This window comes from Indicator indicator, chromosome 4, assembly GCF_027791375.1.
Source record: "Indicator indicator isolate 239-I01 chromosome 4, UM_Iind_1.1, whole genome shotgun sequence".
NCBI classification, from domain to species: Eukaryota; Metazoa; Chordata; class Aves; order Piciformes; family Indicatoridae; genus Indicator; species Indicator indicator.
In genome coordinates, this window is record NC_072013.1 from 5,597,715 (window position 1) to 5,614,857 (window position 17,143).

Consider the following 17,143-nt stretch of genomic DNA (forward strand, 5'->3'; position numbering starts at 1 on the left):
GCATCCTTCTACCACATTTGCATGTTAGGGCAGAAATAACTTTGAAGTTCAAGATCTGAGTTTGACCTTTAAGTTGCACTTTTTCAACAGCCACTTCTTGCCGGATGGGGTGAAAGTGGCTGATGCCCTGCCAATTCCCAATTCCTTTCTGGATATTCCCTCCCAGTGTATGTTATTTCTAAGGCACGTGAACAGACTCCTCCCTGTATCCCTTCACCTTCTAACAGTGCTTTAGCTGGGAACCTTAGGAGATTTTTTTTTTCTTCTTTTCATAACTGATTATTAACACCATCTTTTTTCCTCAATGTCAGGCAGTCTTTCAGTGTCTCCTTACATGAGCTGAGAAACATGCCTTCAGTAAAACCTAACTTTCTGCTGTCCTATGGCTGAACCACACAATCCCTGCATTGTATCTGTTTTGCTTTTCCACTTAATGAAGCCAACAGCAAAGGGAAAGAGAATGTGCAGTCATACATCTGACGCTGGGATCTGCATGTCGCCAGCTGCTCCAGTTTACATTCACTGTAGCTGTGCCTCCTGCACTGATGCTATTCATCATTTCATGCCACGACACCAAGATGCTCCAGAGTCAATTAGGAGACAGAGAAGGCTTTCTTAAAACTTCAGTTCAGCGATAAACAGCTTGTGTCATTCACTGCTCCCTTCAGTGACTATTCCTGCAGCAAAAATCTGGTCAACATGTGATTTCATGGGTCAAAATTCAGTTTGCATTCCCTTAGCATTGCCTCTACACTCCTCTTGCTCTGGTTAAACTGCTGTAACACAGGGCTTGACCTCTTGCTGAAATGTCTGTAAACCCTTCTAATTATTGCAGTCAGTTTTGCATCCTTGTCTTGTCACTGTTCTTGTTGTGGTCTCAGGCAAGCTCAGGTCAAACTCAATTATTTTACCAGCAGTTTGAAGCCCAGACAGGCAAGAACAGTACAGCTTCCTTTGCTCACCTTGGTTTTGCTGCACCTTTCCCATGAGTGGCATTTCTGTGCTTTGTCCCCCAGTGATGTCCTTATGATTAACAGTCTGTGACACTGGTTGATTTACTATTTCTTAAAATCAACACCCCACTACACATTTTTTTCCTCCTATTGGCAGGGTCTGTTGTCTTCTGGAGTCCACAACCAAGTGGGAAAGAAGCTTTGCCTAGTCATTACTGTCCTATACATTTGCTCACCTTTCCTGGTGACACTGTCCCTGCATACCCTCCTGCAGTTCTTATCTTCATTTACTTGGGTTTAGGATTTTTTAGGGGTGAGGGGCTTTTTTTTTTTATTTTTATTCCCATGCTGATTTTTGCTGCTATAGCTTTTTCTGGGGATTCTTTGGTTGTTTGGTTTGGGGTTTTAGGGGGTTGTTTTGTTGGGGGGGATTGGTTGGTTGTTGGTTTTTTGGTTGGGTTTTTGGCTGCTTGTTTTTGTTTTGGGGTGGGTTGTTGTTTTTTTTTTTTTTTGGAAGGAGATGTTTGCACAGCAGTTGCAGCACAAATCTAACATGCGTAGGCATGATCCACGTAACCCAGTGTCCCCAGGGGCTTGTACTCCAGTTGCCAGCCTCTATTTACGCCACTTCTGCCACCTCTTCAGTGCTATTCTTACCCACAGACAAAACTGGCATGCCTGCCTGTGTTTAAATCATTCTTAACTTCCCTATGCAGACAATACCTTAGTTTGCATCCCCTGCTCCCCCATGACCATCCAACACATCCTCGCGTATCCAGAGGTACTGTTTGCTTCTTTAAGCCAAATGCAGTCGCTGTGTCTGTGTCAACAGCATCATCATGCAGAGAAGACCACGACAACCTCCAAGCAGGCTCCAACAGTCACACTTCAAATTAAATTGCCATCACTGTCTTATCTCAGCTGTCAGTTTCCTTGGTGAGAGCGAGGGCTGTTTGCAACCTTTTTTCTAATTTTGCTGCCTATAAATCACAGCTTCTTCCAACACGAGCTATTTTATATGCTCTGACATCTGCAATGGTTGATCCAAGTATCCTTCCAAGCTCAGAGAGCCAGTCTAGCACCTAATACTGCCAGCCAACAGATTCTGACACTCTCTAAATATCAACATGCTTCTCTTTTGCCCGCATTAAGCCCTGTATTAACACAAAGTCTGTCCTGCCAGCCCTTCTCCATGCTGCCTACAGAACCAAAACTGTGCTTGCCTGTTGCTCTCTCACTCCAGGCTAAGCCTGGGTGCCTGCCATTACTTGCCAGCTGCCATGCATCCAAGCACTGCCAAAGTCTGCAAGCCACCCTACAAGCAATCTTTGATCTCTTCATCAGTGTGCTAGCACTTAACCTATCACTGCCATTTGAACGTACTATTGTAGAGCACCTAAGTCATAGCAACTGGCCTTTCATCTGCTTCTGCCCAACAGACAATAATTTTGCTGTGGAGATCAGGAGTAGTGCTACCATCCATGAGAAATTTATTACTTTATTTTTTAGCTCCTAGCTATCAAGCTGGCTCAGCCTGTGTGTCATACACTGTACCCTTCTAGTTCCTTCTGCTGGCATAAGGATGGATGATTTATATAAAAGCCCTTTCCTGACATGCCCAGCTTCTCATGCCCCAAGAATGTAACTTCCTAAACAAAGACAGGGCAGTTGGCTATAACTCTGAAGTACAGAGCCACTTGCTTTTTTCTATCTGGACTCCTCTGGCTGGGGAGACTGCAAGATACTGAGGGTCACTAGAGCCTACAGATCTTCTTCCACTTCAAGGTTCAGCCCCCCAGTGAGCACCAAGCTACGCACAGTGCAGAAAGCCATTTACCCACATCCCCAGTGCCACAAGCACCTAGCCATGCAGTTACAGTGCTTTCCTGTTGTCTAAGATGCAATACTTGCCCATTTGCATGCAACTCCTCAGATGCATCTAGTTTTGAGTAGCACTATCAGCACATCACCCCATCTCCTATTTAGTTTCTCCTGGTCTGCATCATTAAAAGCAGCAACTTGCCATGCCAGTACCAAGTGCCATGCTCATCAGTATTAAAGGTATTTGCCTCCATCAGAACACAGCAGCTGCCAAGCCCTTTGATTATAAGCAGTCTTTTTCAGATATCCATGCAGTAGTGCTGGCAAACATGGACTTTAACAGCAGCCACTGTGCTTTCATTCATTCATTCTTCATCTGGTGAACTTGATGCCAAGGAATGCACCACCTGTAGCGTACTGAAGAGCTGAAGTGACACTTACTGGGATAAAACTGTGCATGCCCTCTCTTTACCAAGGATCTAACATTACTTGGTGTTTTATGGCATCAGGGAGATTCCCCTTTATTCAAAGGCCAGTTTAAGGCACAATCACAGCACAGCTTACCAAGAGCACTGAGCTGAAGCATGCCACCTCAGTATGCTAGACAATGTAGTACCTCACTACCTCCACACCACTTTCATTCTATGAAGGAAAGACAGTTCCTCCAACTAGGACCTGGGTTTGCAGGGCCAAAGAAGCATCTCTGACCTTCCCACAGACACCTCCGGGTGCTGTCCTTGCTGTTCACTTTCTCTCTATGGAACACCCATGCTGTCAGAGAAGAGCTGCAGGGTTTGTGAAAAGCCACACATGTAATATCACATCCTAAACTCCCAGACTCCTATGAGTGGACTGCAGACCCACAATGCTAAAGACAGAGAGGAGCTGTGAAGGACAGTTCCTCATGAGATAGAAGTCTAAACCCATTTTGTGAGCAGGAATGGTCCTGCACATCTAGTTTCACACAGATGGCAGGAGGAACATCCAAGTCCTTCACTGATAAAAGCTTTCTGAAAACAGAAATGCAGAGATCCTTGCTGCCTCCCTCATCTTCTCGAGCAGAGAGGCACACAGCTCCCTACACTGTATCTATGGGGCAAGCCAGAGCTCTCCTCAGCAGAAGTGCAGTTTTGCAGCCCTCCTCACCCAAGTTAATACCACCATCAGGACCACACACCTACCTGTCTGATGCTTTTACTCCTTATCAATATTATGAAGGGAGATACTGGTCCTCTAGTCCTCAGCTTCACAAATAACCCTTCTCCTTGCCATTACCAAAGCAGTCAGCTTTCAACCCTTCTCTATTCCTCAGCATTTTCCTCCATACCTTCACAGGGTAGGAAAAAGCTCTAGTTCAGCATTACACTGCCCCCAACACTGCAATGCAGTGACTGACTTGTAAGAAACCTGTGACAGTGACATTTTGTACAGCACCTAGCATAGCAAGGCTCCTCTACTGCAATAACTAATCGAAATAACTAAAAAAAAAAAAAAATTGCAATATTTATCACACCATTATTATTAGAGATGGCAGTCAATTATTTGTGGGATGTTTAATAATGCTACACCACCCACTGGACGGCAGTGCAGAGCAGGAAGGTAACAGCTATTCTCTTTCTGCCTGAAGCAGCTCAAAAGGATTTAAGAAGGAAGGAATATCCTGATCTGAGCTAGGCTGAGGTTAACAACTGACTTGTTGAAATCCCCGAGGACCTTCCATGACCACATGTGGTCAGGGCTGGAATCTTCTTCAAGTTGGAATCATCTTCAAGAGGACAGCCCTACTCTAGCACTGAGCTTTGCCCTCAGGGGACAAGAATGGCCTCAGAGATGAGAGGCCACCCCTACAAACTCCTCAAAATTATGCCCTGAATGCCAGAATCATCCACAAAGACCTCTAATCCATATAAAGACCAACTCTGGCTAGTTTACAACAGCCCTGCTCAGCTGAGAGGCTCATACAGACCAGACCTTAAGCTGCCTGGCTGCACATTAAAATAGCCTGAAATATTTAGACTGAGACTCTGGACAGTCCAAGTGACTGAAAAATCCATGCAAGCAGCCAGAGACAGATGGCATCAGGTTTGCAGTTTCCCTTCCTTGCTGCACTGGTACTGTAGGACCACATGCAAGTTGGCAATGGGTCCATGCCACACACCATGGCTCTGCCTCCCTTGCTCTTGGGGCCAGGTCCACTGAGAATAGCATACTGCAGTGAAAAGAGCCTCTCAACAGCTTCACACTCAAGACACTGCATGCTGCAAAGTACCTGAAGTATTAAACACCAGGACAGAAATGGAGATCACACATCAGATAGATGCTTGAGCATCTATCTGCACTTGAGCAGCCTACTTGGGCACACTGCTCAGATGAAGAGGGCAGGAGGAGGCAGGAGGTGTGAGGGAGTACTTACTCTGCCTTGGCAAGAACTGCAGCACAGAGACCTCTGCAAACCACAAGGAAAATGCTCAGTGCTCAGCTGTGAAGAGGAGGGAGAAACATCCACAGGTGCCTTAGTGAGAAGCAATGACCTGCATGCTAACCTACAACAGATCTTGCTAGATCCCCAGACCCCAGGAACCTGAGAAAACCAACTGCTACTTGACTCAGGGGCAGTTTGGACAGCAGCTCCTGTACCCATCCGTTCATCCCTCAGGCAGGTTTTTGCTTCTTTAAAATCACTAGGAGTCATACCAAGAATCTGAACTCCAACAACTGGCATTCTCAGATGTCCCCCTGTAAGCACTCACCAGCAAATTTCCAGTGCAAACTTTGATAACAGCCTCCAGATAATGGTTTTTATGGAAGTTTTCTCAAAACTAGCTAAAACCCCTGGTCAGAGCTGCAGAAACATTTGTTTCTGCTGAGCTCTCAGAGTCCAAACACATGCACACACACACACAGTTTGGCAGTGGTTGTGTTCCAGGGCTGGTAATACAAGCCATGGAGTAGGCTGCCAAGACAAGCAAGAGAACGAGCCAGGCCCCATTTCATTGGCCACCATACGCTGCATATGGCCCTGGAACCAGCCAGCACAGTGTTCTCACCCTCCTTGAAGGCATAGGAGACCTTGTGTTTTCAAGTACACCTCCACAGGGCCTTCATTAAAGGAAAATGGAAACATAATGTGGCTCTTACTCTCTTGGTATTTCTCCCTTTCCCCCAATTTGCTCTCAAACCTATTTCCCTCCTATGGAAAAAGAGAAGTGCCTCCTGGAGCAGACCGTGCAAAAGAATGCAACTTCCATTCAACTCCATGCCTGACTGCTAAGGCGGACTTGGGACTGAGCGGTGGGGGCACCTCCAGGGCCCCTTTCCTTCCCGAGGCCCCGCGGGCCAGAGGCTCGGCTCGCTGCAACGCCTGCCCGCCCCGCGGCACCAAGGCGGCGGCGGAGGCTGCCCGGGCCCTCACCTGCCGACCGGCCGACAGGTGAAGCGGCGTAAGGAGCGCCCGGAGACGCCGCTCCCCGCGCCCCTGCGGCAGATCGGTGCGGAGCAGCCGCCCGCAGCCCACGGCCCCGCAGTCTCGAGCGGCAGCCCTACCCCCCGCGCTGAGCCGGCTGCGGGGGCAGCAGCCCTGCTCCGAGCCGCCTGCGCGGTTCTGCCAAGCCACTTCCCCCACCGCCTCCCTCAAGAGGGTCTCTCCATACCTCCGCAGTGCGCCTGGCCGCTTGCAGCCAGACCCCATCGCCGCCCGGAGGGCAGCACCCTGCCCACCGCCGCGGGGTACCGGGATGCTCCGCGCACCCGTCGCCCTCCGCCGCCCCCGCGGAGCCCCGCGCCGCTGTCCGCCCCCTGCCTCAATCCCGGCCCGCTCCGCGCTCCCCTCACCCTCACCCACCGTGCAGGGGGACCGGGCTGCCGGGTTGCCCGGCCGCAGGGGCCGGGCGCGGGCTGCAGGCTCAGTCCCGCCGCCGCCGCCTCCTCCGCTGCTGCTGCCCCGACCCCCGGGCCCCAATGTCGGTGCGCGCCGCTCCCCCCCGCCGCCCCGGTGCGCGCCTCCCGCAGGCTGTGGCGGGCAGCGGGGTGGGTTGCATCAGCCCCGGTTATATAGCGGCCCCTGGGCTGCGGGGAGGGGTCGGGAATGCGGAACCGGCCGGGCTGCCAGCGCCACACGTCAGGGAGGGCGGGGGAGTGGGGCCGCGGGGCGGGGAGCGCCGCGCAGGGGTGGGATCAGCCGGAACACCGGCACCCCGACATCCCTCATCACGCCCCCACAGCCCGGCATCCCCGCACCCCGGGACTCCTCACCCGCTACCCCTCAGCACCCCAGTTCCTTCGCAGCCAGCAGCCCTGGCATCCCTGTGGCACCCCTGGCCCCTCCGCACCACTGCTCCCGGGCATCTCGCACCTCGCATCTCGCACCTCCTGACCGGGTACGCCTCCAGCCCCGCGCCGAGCCGCTATTTGCGCTCCCTGCGCTCTCCCCTCCGCGACCCGGGCAGATCAGGCTCCCTTAGTCCTGCGCCTGGAAGCAACGAGGCAAAGGACCAGAAGAAGTGACCAGGACTCCCCAGAGCCAACAGCACTTCACAGTGGGCAGCAAAGACAGGGGTAGGAAGGGCTGCAGCACAAGTGCGCTGTCCCGTGGGAAGCGACCTCCTTCTCATCCCCTCCCACACCCCACATGATGCTCTCTCCACCATACACCGGTCAAGCACTGTAAGCTCCATCACCTCCAGCCTTTTGACTGGGGTGGACAGCAGCCAGGAAGAAGCAGAGGGCCTCCCTGCCCAACATAATTTCTGGGACATCCTAGGAGGGACATTGCATGAGGCACAGCCACACTCATAGCATTCTCTAGTACCATGATGTCAGGTGGAGATGGGGAGCAGATGGCAGACCAGGGCCTTCCTCATAACTTATTTGCATAGATTTGAGTTGTCTCCTTCCTCTTTCTCTGTGACATTGGCCTTATCCCACCTGCATCTGGCAAACTGTTCTGGGAAGCAAAGCTCCGCACAGCCACTGTGCCGTGCCAGACCTGCCACAGGTACTGTGTGCTCTAGGGCTGGTAATACTCCTAAAGAATTTAGGACAGAAATGCTCCTTTCTCTTTGGAAATTAAAAACACTAAAGTGGTTAGCAAAACCAATGGGCTGAGTGGCACTACCCAGCTCCCTGTTCCTCAGCCTATGTCCAGACTAAATGGGGAAAGAGATGAGACGTCTCCCAAACAGGATCAACCACCACAAGGACTCACAACCAGCAAATTCCTCTGAGACCTCTTGAGTGTCCCTGGACCCTGTGGGCAGATCATTACATACAAGAGGAGTCTGTAATGGAGCTGAGCAATACTGCCTTCTCTTTGACCTATCTTTCCCACCCAGCCAGCTCCAGAGAGAGGCACCATTTATCCTACCTTGTTTTCCTTCTTCTGGCTTGTCACTCATTGTTTCTTTTCAGCATTCACCAGCTTAATTTCTTTTCACCAGTGACAATTCATGCTATTCATCACCCACAAGTTTTCACCACCTGTACTTTCCAGCCTTGTCCTCTTCACCCGTGTCTCAGCAAGATAATTCAGCTGGGGAGCTAGGTCTGAGCAGGAAAGAAGGACAGAAATGCTGTGTTCAATACAGGATATACTTTGCCCAGATTGTCCTAAAGATATAGGTAAGAGCCTGGCTCTGCAGAACACTGCACACATATCCTCACTCTTACTCTTCTTGTGTTACTGTTCTTTTATCTTTTTGTTTTCAGAGAGGGAGAATACTTCCTATACACCTTTATATACTACCCTGATGTTTATTATCTTGGGGGGAAAAGGAGAAGTGCAAGCTGAGATGTATTTTTCTCATACACCTTCCTTTACCTTCCTGTATCAGATAGGACAGACGTTTTTAGTGCCTTAAGCTGGAGGGATCCCAACATGGTTGACAACATCTCTCTCCAGCAGTTCATGCAAGTTGCCTTCAGGGCATGGCAGCTCCCTCACCACTGTGGCGTACTGAGGGAAGGTATAGGGAAAACCAGGGGGATTTTGGAAGAGGCTGATGATCTGGCTGAGAAAGGTCCAGTTCAGCACGTGGTTCCTCTTGCAGCTCTTCCCTGCCCTAGGGAAGGTGGGAAAGTGCCATTTCCCCTTCTTTGCTAGGGGCCTGGAAGAGAGCTCTTCATGCTCTGTTTTCCACTGATTTTCCCTTTTTATCATTTCCCTTTCTCTAGTGGGCAAAGCTGGGAGAACTCATTGCAACATAGACATCTACAGTCCCAGCCTCAATTACTGACCTTTTCATGGGTGCTCTTTACCCCAGCCATCCCCATGGGATGGAGGCAGGGACCCGACACCTACCAGCCTGTATATGACCAGCATTTGCACACAGCATGTTTGCAGTGTACTGATCTCAAAGCTGTGTACGCAGGACTGTGCTGAAGAAGATCAGGGAAGCAGGGAGGAGAGGGGGTAGCTGAATCCTGCCCCTTAGCCTACAATGTCTTTCCTTCCAACTTCCCTTCTGCAGGCTCTGGGGGCAACTGAGCCTCCATTATTATGATAATGCAAGTTAATCCTAACTGGGACTTGTTTAATTTAGCTGTTGGAGAGCTAGTTCCAGGGAAGCATCCTTGTTCAGGACAATGCTTACGCACATGTTTAAGGGACAAACTTGCATCATTCTTTCTTGAGTCGGGAACTTGTCTCACAGGGGAATTGGCCTCATTCTTGCAGCCCTCTGTGCTTGAACTGTTGTGGTTGTTGTTTTGGGGTGGGTTTTTTTTTTTTCCCAAGTTGAGTTTTGCCCCATGTAAACACCAAACATGTTTACTTTTCAGATAGTTTCATTTGGGCTAGAAAAGGCATAAGAATTCGTTGAGAATTTGTAGCTTCAGTGGGGAAAAGTGAACAGAAAAGTCACCAACAACAGGCTGCTTGCTGAAGGATGTGGAGTGGTCGGGTAAAGATGGCTGGCCCTACCAGGGCTGGTCAGTCTTGCCACTGCTGTGGAAACGTGCTGACAAAGGCAAATCAACCAAGTGGCAATGACAGCATCTGCAAAGGAGACTGGAGCAGCTGAGAAAAAAGCAAAAGCTCCACTACAAAGGAAATAAAAAACCTGTCAGTACCTCACCGCTTGGAAGATGGCTTTCTTCTCAAATGAAACAAATGATCTGCATATTTTTGGCCAAAATAATGTTGAGTGGAAGGTGAAGCCTCATGGAGGCGGAAACATAGCCCCTGCTACACAACATGGGGGCAGAAAGTTATCAGGAACAGAGCGAGCTCTAGAGTCAAAAAGAGATGCACCAGCACAGGAGTTTGATTGCAGAGGACTTGCTCTCTGTACTTGGGAAAAGTCTTTGCTTTTCACCTGCCAGCACATGTTTCCCTGCCTCCCCCACACAGATACATTTTGTAGATCATCAGCTGGATCCAGCCATAGGCCAGGATGCCATGTGACAGTACTGCAGCCATCCTTGTCCTTCTCACCACTCTTCTGGATTATCTGGTGGCCCTCTCACAGCAGAAGTGGCCTGATGCAGGCCCGTGTCCTCTGAGGTTGGGCAGGAGAGGCAGACTCAGTACTGGTTCATCATGACAGGTTTCTCAGCATCACTCTCGATGTTACAGCCCTGTCCAAGGCACAGCAATGAGATCCACACCATCAGCAAGGTTTCTGAGGGTCCCTGACATTTAATATGCCATGTCCTCCAAGGGCACTGAAAGCATGTGGAAGACCCCAGCAATGATAGTCCTTTGCTTGCCCTCCACACCCGTCTGATGCCACCCTCAGGGGAGATGAGCTTACGGTAACCCCACAGGGGCCAAGAAAACCAATGATGCACTAGACCTAAATATCTTTGTTGCATATCCAAGCACAGTTTTATGTTCTCGATGTTAGTTATTATTCTAGGCCTAATGTGAACGTTAGCTACTCCTGTTCATCTTCTTTCTGTAAGCTCTTCAGGGCAGACTAGCACAACAACATGCACATGAGACATGCCTGCCAGACATAAAGCCATACTGACCTCCTACATGTAAAATTCCCTCCCACATTGCCTCTCTGCACAGTTGACAGGGTTAATGATTCCCTTCCCACGCACTGAGGCTCAGAGAGTTGTGCTGTGGCTTTGCTTAACTGGGATTCCTCAGACTGCCCCTTGCTCCCACACTTGCCATCTTCTATTTACCAAACAAAACAAGGCTTTTTGTCTGTCACACATCCACCTAAATTATCCAAATCCTCATGAATCTGCTTCCCTTTTTCCTGACCTTTGTCTTCAGTTTTAGGATTATCTGCAATCCTGATGGTCAATACTGAAAGTCATCTACTGGAAGATGCAACCTAGGGCTTATACGTTCAGACTCCTATGCATCAGAGTACAGTTCCTATCTGCAGTAAGAAAGAGCTTTAGCCTGCAGAGGAGGGTGATGGTGATGCAACTCAAGACGTAGCTGCCCTTCAGCCACCTCTGGCTGCATATCACATGATCCTCAGTGGCCACAACTCAGTTCTAATTGAGCTGTTCCCTCGATGCAACCCTACCTCAGTTCCAGGCTGATTTTTCTTAGGGAAAAAAAAAAATTACTTCTGGACATCTTTCAGAATCAGGCTGGGGAGCAAAGAGACAAGCCACACAAGCAGTAGCAATGAGAGGATTGTAACTTACTCCCAAGTAAATGAGGCAAAGTAGCTGGGTCTGTGCTGGTGGCAGCGCTGAGGCCAAAGCAGTCACGGCCACAGCAGTGAGACAGCATCCTAATGGACACAGGCTGACAGGATGACTGATCCCCAGGCTGCTTGTTTATAAAAACAGCACTGATTAGATACTGGCACTGGCAAACGCTGTGCAAGAGCTTGCCTCTGACAGTGCTGGATCCTTCAGTTAAATATATCGGACAGGGAGGAATTTCCTTCTTATCTTTGTCAGTTAGGCATTGGCTTAGGCTTTGAAATACTTAAGTCCTTCCTAAAAAAGTTACAGTCCTTTCTAATTCATATCCCTTCCCCATTTATCTTCTCTGTAAACCGACATGTTATGTTCCTTGCAATCCCTGCTCATGTGGAGGGGGCTTCATTTTTTCAGGAACTTTGTCTGCCTGTATCTCCCCAATTCTGCCCAGCAAAGGGAATGAGAAGCAATCAAGATTATTCCAGCTGAAGGTCAATACCAGACTCACTCATTTGCATTAAAATATTCTCTGGATCAGTTTCCATCCTACTATAAAGCCACCCCTGCATGGCTCCCAGGGACAAACTCTTCTGAGACTTCGGGGCCTTTGGTTTCTACTTTGCAGTATTTCAGCACAGCCAGCACAAATCATCTCATGACCACTTAGCCTTGTCGAGAAGTTCCTGTGAAAGACACTGCTCCTGGCTCTTTGAAAGTCCATATCCTACTGTTATTTCCTACAGCAGGAAACACTCCACAAATGCTAGCATCTCCAGGAGCATGAGTTTCCTTTGCAAAGGAAAGCAAGCTGCAGATTTCTTGCTGCAATGTAGCAGATCAGGTGGGTGTGCAGACTTGCAGATCCTTAATGAGCAGCCCAGCAGTTTATCACAGGATCAAAATAAGATCTGTGTCCACAGTTCCTTTTTGCTCTCTGACCTCCCCTATTTCTCCACACAGCTTCTGGTCTCTGGCAGAGAGTCCTCAGGTTCTGGTGCCCAGTCCTGGGGACTGCTGTTTTCCAAGGCACCAGCCTTTGGTTTTAAAACTTCTTACTGCCTGAAGTTGCCTTGTCTGTTGCAGCTGAGATGCACTATTTTGGGAAGAGGGGGGGAAGGATATTTTTGTTTTCTTTTTGGTATAGAAATTACACAGCTTCTCTGCAATACCCTAAGCTTCCTTAGCTGCTCTACTTTCTTTGTTCCCAAAAAACCTGTCAGCCCTCTCCCAGGCTTCCTATTTCCAGCAGACTGAAAGAAGGTCCTATAACTGTTTTTTTCTTGGGTCTTTGTGCTTCACATTCCTTTCTTACCCACCAAATTCCCATCTAACATTTTCCCTGCTGCAGCTTGTGCTCCCAATGGCTGTTGTAGCCTTGGAAGTTCAATTTCTGAAGGGTCTCTTTGCCTTAAATAACCTCTCATGCCTTGTGTCCTAGGCTTTACTGGGGGGGAGGGGAAGGAAGAGTGATTCCTTGCCTTCATTTGGATATTGCTGTCTCCTGCAACAATGTTATTAATAAAAGAATCAATGAAAAAGCTCTCCTTGATATTTATTCACAACTATTTCGCCCCATAATGCCCCCTATCCTCCTTCCCGTTTCATTCTTCCACCATCTCTTCCATACTCTGCTTCCCTGCACACTTTGCTTTCTGACTTTCCTGACTTTCTTCATCCCTCCCCTTGTACTCCCTCCTTCTCTCACTGCCTCTCTTCTTCCCTCCCTCTCCTTGGCTCAGTATTTGAAATCCCTGCCCATAGCGACGAAAGGAAAAACAACAACACAACACTGCAGCCTGAGGAGGCCAGAGCACGGGATTCCTTCCGAGAAAACTCAGAAACCAGGGAAAAGAGGGAAAGCAAACAGTGAGACCAGGAAGAAATCTAAAGAGATCAAGGACATTTTAAGGGGGAGGGATGAGCTGGTATCTCAGGGAAACTTGGTGGGGTCTGAGACAAACATAGAGACACGACCACAGGTCCAACTCAAACACGGCAGAAGAGGTTCTGCTTTCTGGGGGAAGGAGCTGGGTCAGGAAGCCTAGTTCCCACAGAAAGAGCCCCAGTGCACAGTTATGCAAAGGACAGAGATAACCGCACAGAAGAAAAGGAAAGAGAAAGCAGGGACCTGCTCTAGGGAGTGGATGGACAAATGCCCTGGGCCACAAACAGGAGAAATCTTTGCAGCAGAGAGAGAAGAGCTGATTTCCCCAGAGATGGTGGGGAATTCTCCATGCCAAAGAGAGGCTGGGGGCCCAGGGCTGAAGGGTTAATACCCCACAGGACGGCCCTGGGGAATCCACTGTAAATAGGTGTGGTTTTCTCTGCAACTCCAAGAGGCATTTTCTCTCTGTACCAGTCTGGACAGGTGAGAAATCGGAAGAAGTTGGAGCCTGTGCTTCCCACTAACACAAAGCAGGGCTGTTACTACAGGTCTCGCTGTTTGTTTGCACACTTCAGCCTGGCAGCTTAACTCCGTAGTGCCTGGTGCCAGGAATCTCTGGCAGTCAGCATGGTGGTCCCCCGGGTACAAGCACCTGCCTGTTAATGGAAAGCCACAGATTAATGGTGCAGCACAAGGAGCTTTAGTAAGTTACTCATTGCAGAAAGGACAAACTCAGTGATAAGCAAAAGAGACACATACAGTTTGTGCAGGAAAGGCAACTCTCTTCCTTTCTCCTCCTCCCATATCTCATGGGCCTGCAGTCCCTACCCCAGTACTGCAACTGGTCCTCCTCCCTTGCCCCATAACTCCTGACTGTCCTCTCCTCAAGGCTCTGCCGTGCCACATCTCCACACTGAGCTGCAGGCATTTTGTTTCTTTCCACAAGCTGACCTCCTCACTTTCCCTGGCTCTGCAGCCTGCTTGCTGCTAGGCAAGGATAACCAAGAACCAAAGTTTTCAATTGCCTCTGACCCATTTTCCATTTTTAATTCAGAACATTTGAACCTTGAGGCCAATTTTCCCATCTTCTAACAAGTTTTAAACATAGCTGGCTCCCAGAAGGGTAGAACTGAGAGACACTGGATCACTAAATCCAGACACAAGCTCTAACAACCTCACTTATACAATCCCCTTCATAAATTAACCAGGCTCAGTCTTGAAACCAATCAGGGTTTAGCTCTCCCTGTTCCCACTAGAAAGCTCCTCAAAGATCTTACTGCTATGAAAGGAAGAAGTATTCTGTTATACTCCAGCCTAAATTTACTCATTCCCATTTAGTCTGGCAATGAAAGACAGCACCCAAGCAGCAAAGCGCTGGGTAGGACATAAGCCTCAGAACAGAATTCAAACAAATCAGATTGAATCACAATGAATAAGGCTGAGGAATGAAAGCAGAACTGTTTGCAAAGCAATTCATCTCTGGCTTGGAAGTGCTGATTCTCCCAGCCATTTCAGATTCCAAAGGCTCCTTGGCCCCACAGAGTCCCCACATCTCTTTGATTCCCCAAGTGCATAACAGAGTCATGACCCTGCTGTGCCCTTGTACCAACAGCTCTTCTGAAAACAGCTTCCAGGAACAGACACTTGCATGAAGACCTAGCTCCCACCCAGTTCCCTGAATCCTACCTAGCACAGTTGCTGCCAAATTGCAGATGAGCTTCAGCCCAGGAGAGCTTCAGGAAAAGATAATCCCAGCGTCTGCATAGAGTACAAGGCATATGTTGTCCAAAGTTCAACATATAAAACAGTAAAATGAGCTTGCACAGGGCTGAAAGGTTCAAGAGAGATACTACAAAGCTGAGGAAACAGAAACTGCAGGTTTTGAACATTCTAACTACCCACCATGCATAGACACCACTGAAGTCAACATGAAGTTTTTTGGTTTAGGCATTTGGTCAAGCTCTGTTTGCAAGAAGCCAAAATGGTGATGCTAGACACAAAGGCATGTCACATCCCAGCAGAAATGTGGCTCCTCACCTCACTGGGGTAGATATGGCCAGGCCACAGATACTTGCACCGAATCACAGGTTTCTGTCATCCAACTGCAGGTGAGGATAATGGGCAATACAACAGAAGAGATGGGGAAAACCATCTGCTCCTCTTGCTTGACTGTGCTGTGAAACTGTAGGCTCTGCTTAGGATAAACCAGCACTTATTGCCAAGGCAACAAATTGCACTATCATAAACAACTGGAGACCAGGAGATGCCTGCAGGTTGGAAACTGAGAGAAATCATGTCTTTCATGGAGGTGCAGGCAGACCAAGCAAAGGTGAGGCAGGACTCTGAGCTCTTGGTTTTGCCAGTGTCACCATTCAAGATCTCTTCCCTGATCATCCCAAGTACCAACTGCCTTTGTGGGAGGTCTCCCACCAGTGACCCTGCAGTGCAGCTGGGTGTTGTCACAGCCACACCTGACTGAAGGAACAACCATAAAAATCAGAGACGCAAAGGGTCCTTTTTGTGCCCAGTGCCAAGAGTGACAAGCAGTAGTGGCCAAGTCACAGCAGAGAAGCTGCTGGGACAAACCCCATGTATTCTGCTGCTGCAACTCCCTGTAACAAGTGTTCAGGTACAAAGAGAGGATCAAAAAGCTGTCTCTGATGGCACCACATGAGGAAGACAGAGCTGGACAGCTATAGGATAAGGCCCAGGTACAAGGCAAGCATAAGCAGAACATGTTATATTGGCATGACTTGCTGTAGGATTGGTCCTCTTCCAGTGTGGTGACCTTTCTCTTCTAAGCATAGCTCCCAGGCTCACAGAAGATAGGACCTGGAGGAGGCCAAGTTGTATAAAAGCTGGAGAAATAAAACTGCAGCAGATGCCTTCTTTAGAGGCTGAGCAGGAGGAACAAGAGTGATAGGCATAAGCAACACTGATTTGGGTAAGCTACTGAGTGCTAAAGAGAGAAGACCCTGCGGAAAAAGTACAACCAGTTCAAAAGGAAAAGATAAAATGGGGAAGAGCTGGGATAATTACTGGGGATAGAGTATGTTTTCTGTGGGGTAAATGGACAGCTAAAGACATACAACTTCAATTCATGGGGCTAAAATATGGGGTGCACAAGTTTGTGGGTGAAGAGAGGGAAGCCAAACAAGAGAAAATAGGAGTGGGACTCCAATAGCAGATGGCAGAAGCTGTAATCACAGGAGATATGAGCTGCAGGGATTTTTCCAGCTTAGTTGTCTGTTTAAAATGCAGACTTTGGATCCAAAGGACCTGAGTAAATCTGTTTCTGTACATCCAGCTGCAGAATGGGGATGCCCTAAATCCCAGGGAGCTTGAGGGCTGGTGTGCATCTCTCCCTGCCACAGTTCCTGAGATGTTCACCCTTTATACTCCTAGCACTCCTAGGACTCTTTACCCTAACATACTGAACAGGCACTCCACAGGTGTGTTCTACTCCTACATGGCAGAGAGCAGACCACAGAGCTGAAGAAGGCCACTGTGTGCAGTGGGCAGGAAAGCAAGGAAGAGTGGGGTGGGAAAGCTGCCCTGGAAGGGTGAAGACCTGTAGGTGAGAAGAGGGTCATGCATATGAATGGATGTGGAAGGAATCACAGGAAGTGTCAGAGTCAGATGAAGAAGGATAAGGGACAGGAATGCCAGACCTGAACTGCTGAGACTGCAAAAGCAAACAGAAGAAACCTGAGAGAAACTGGAGGACAAGAAAGTGCAGGGCTTGCAACTGCCCACAAAGAAGAGAAGACAGCTGTCTGTGGAGAAGATGCAATTGTTCACAGGCAGCTTTACTAAAGGCTCCTCTGAAAAAGTCACTAGTAGCAGAGTCTCAGAGTGAGAACAGTTAATG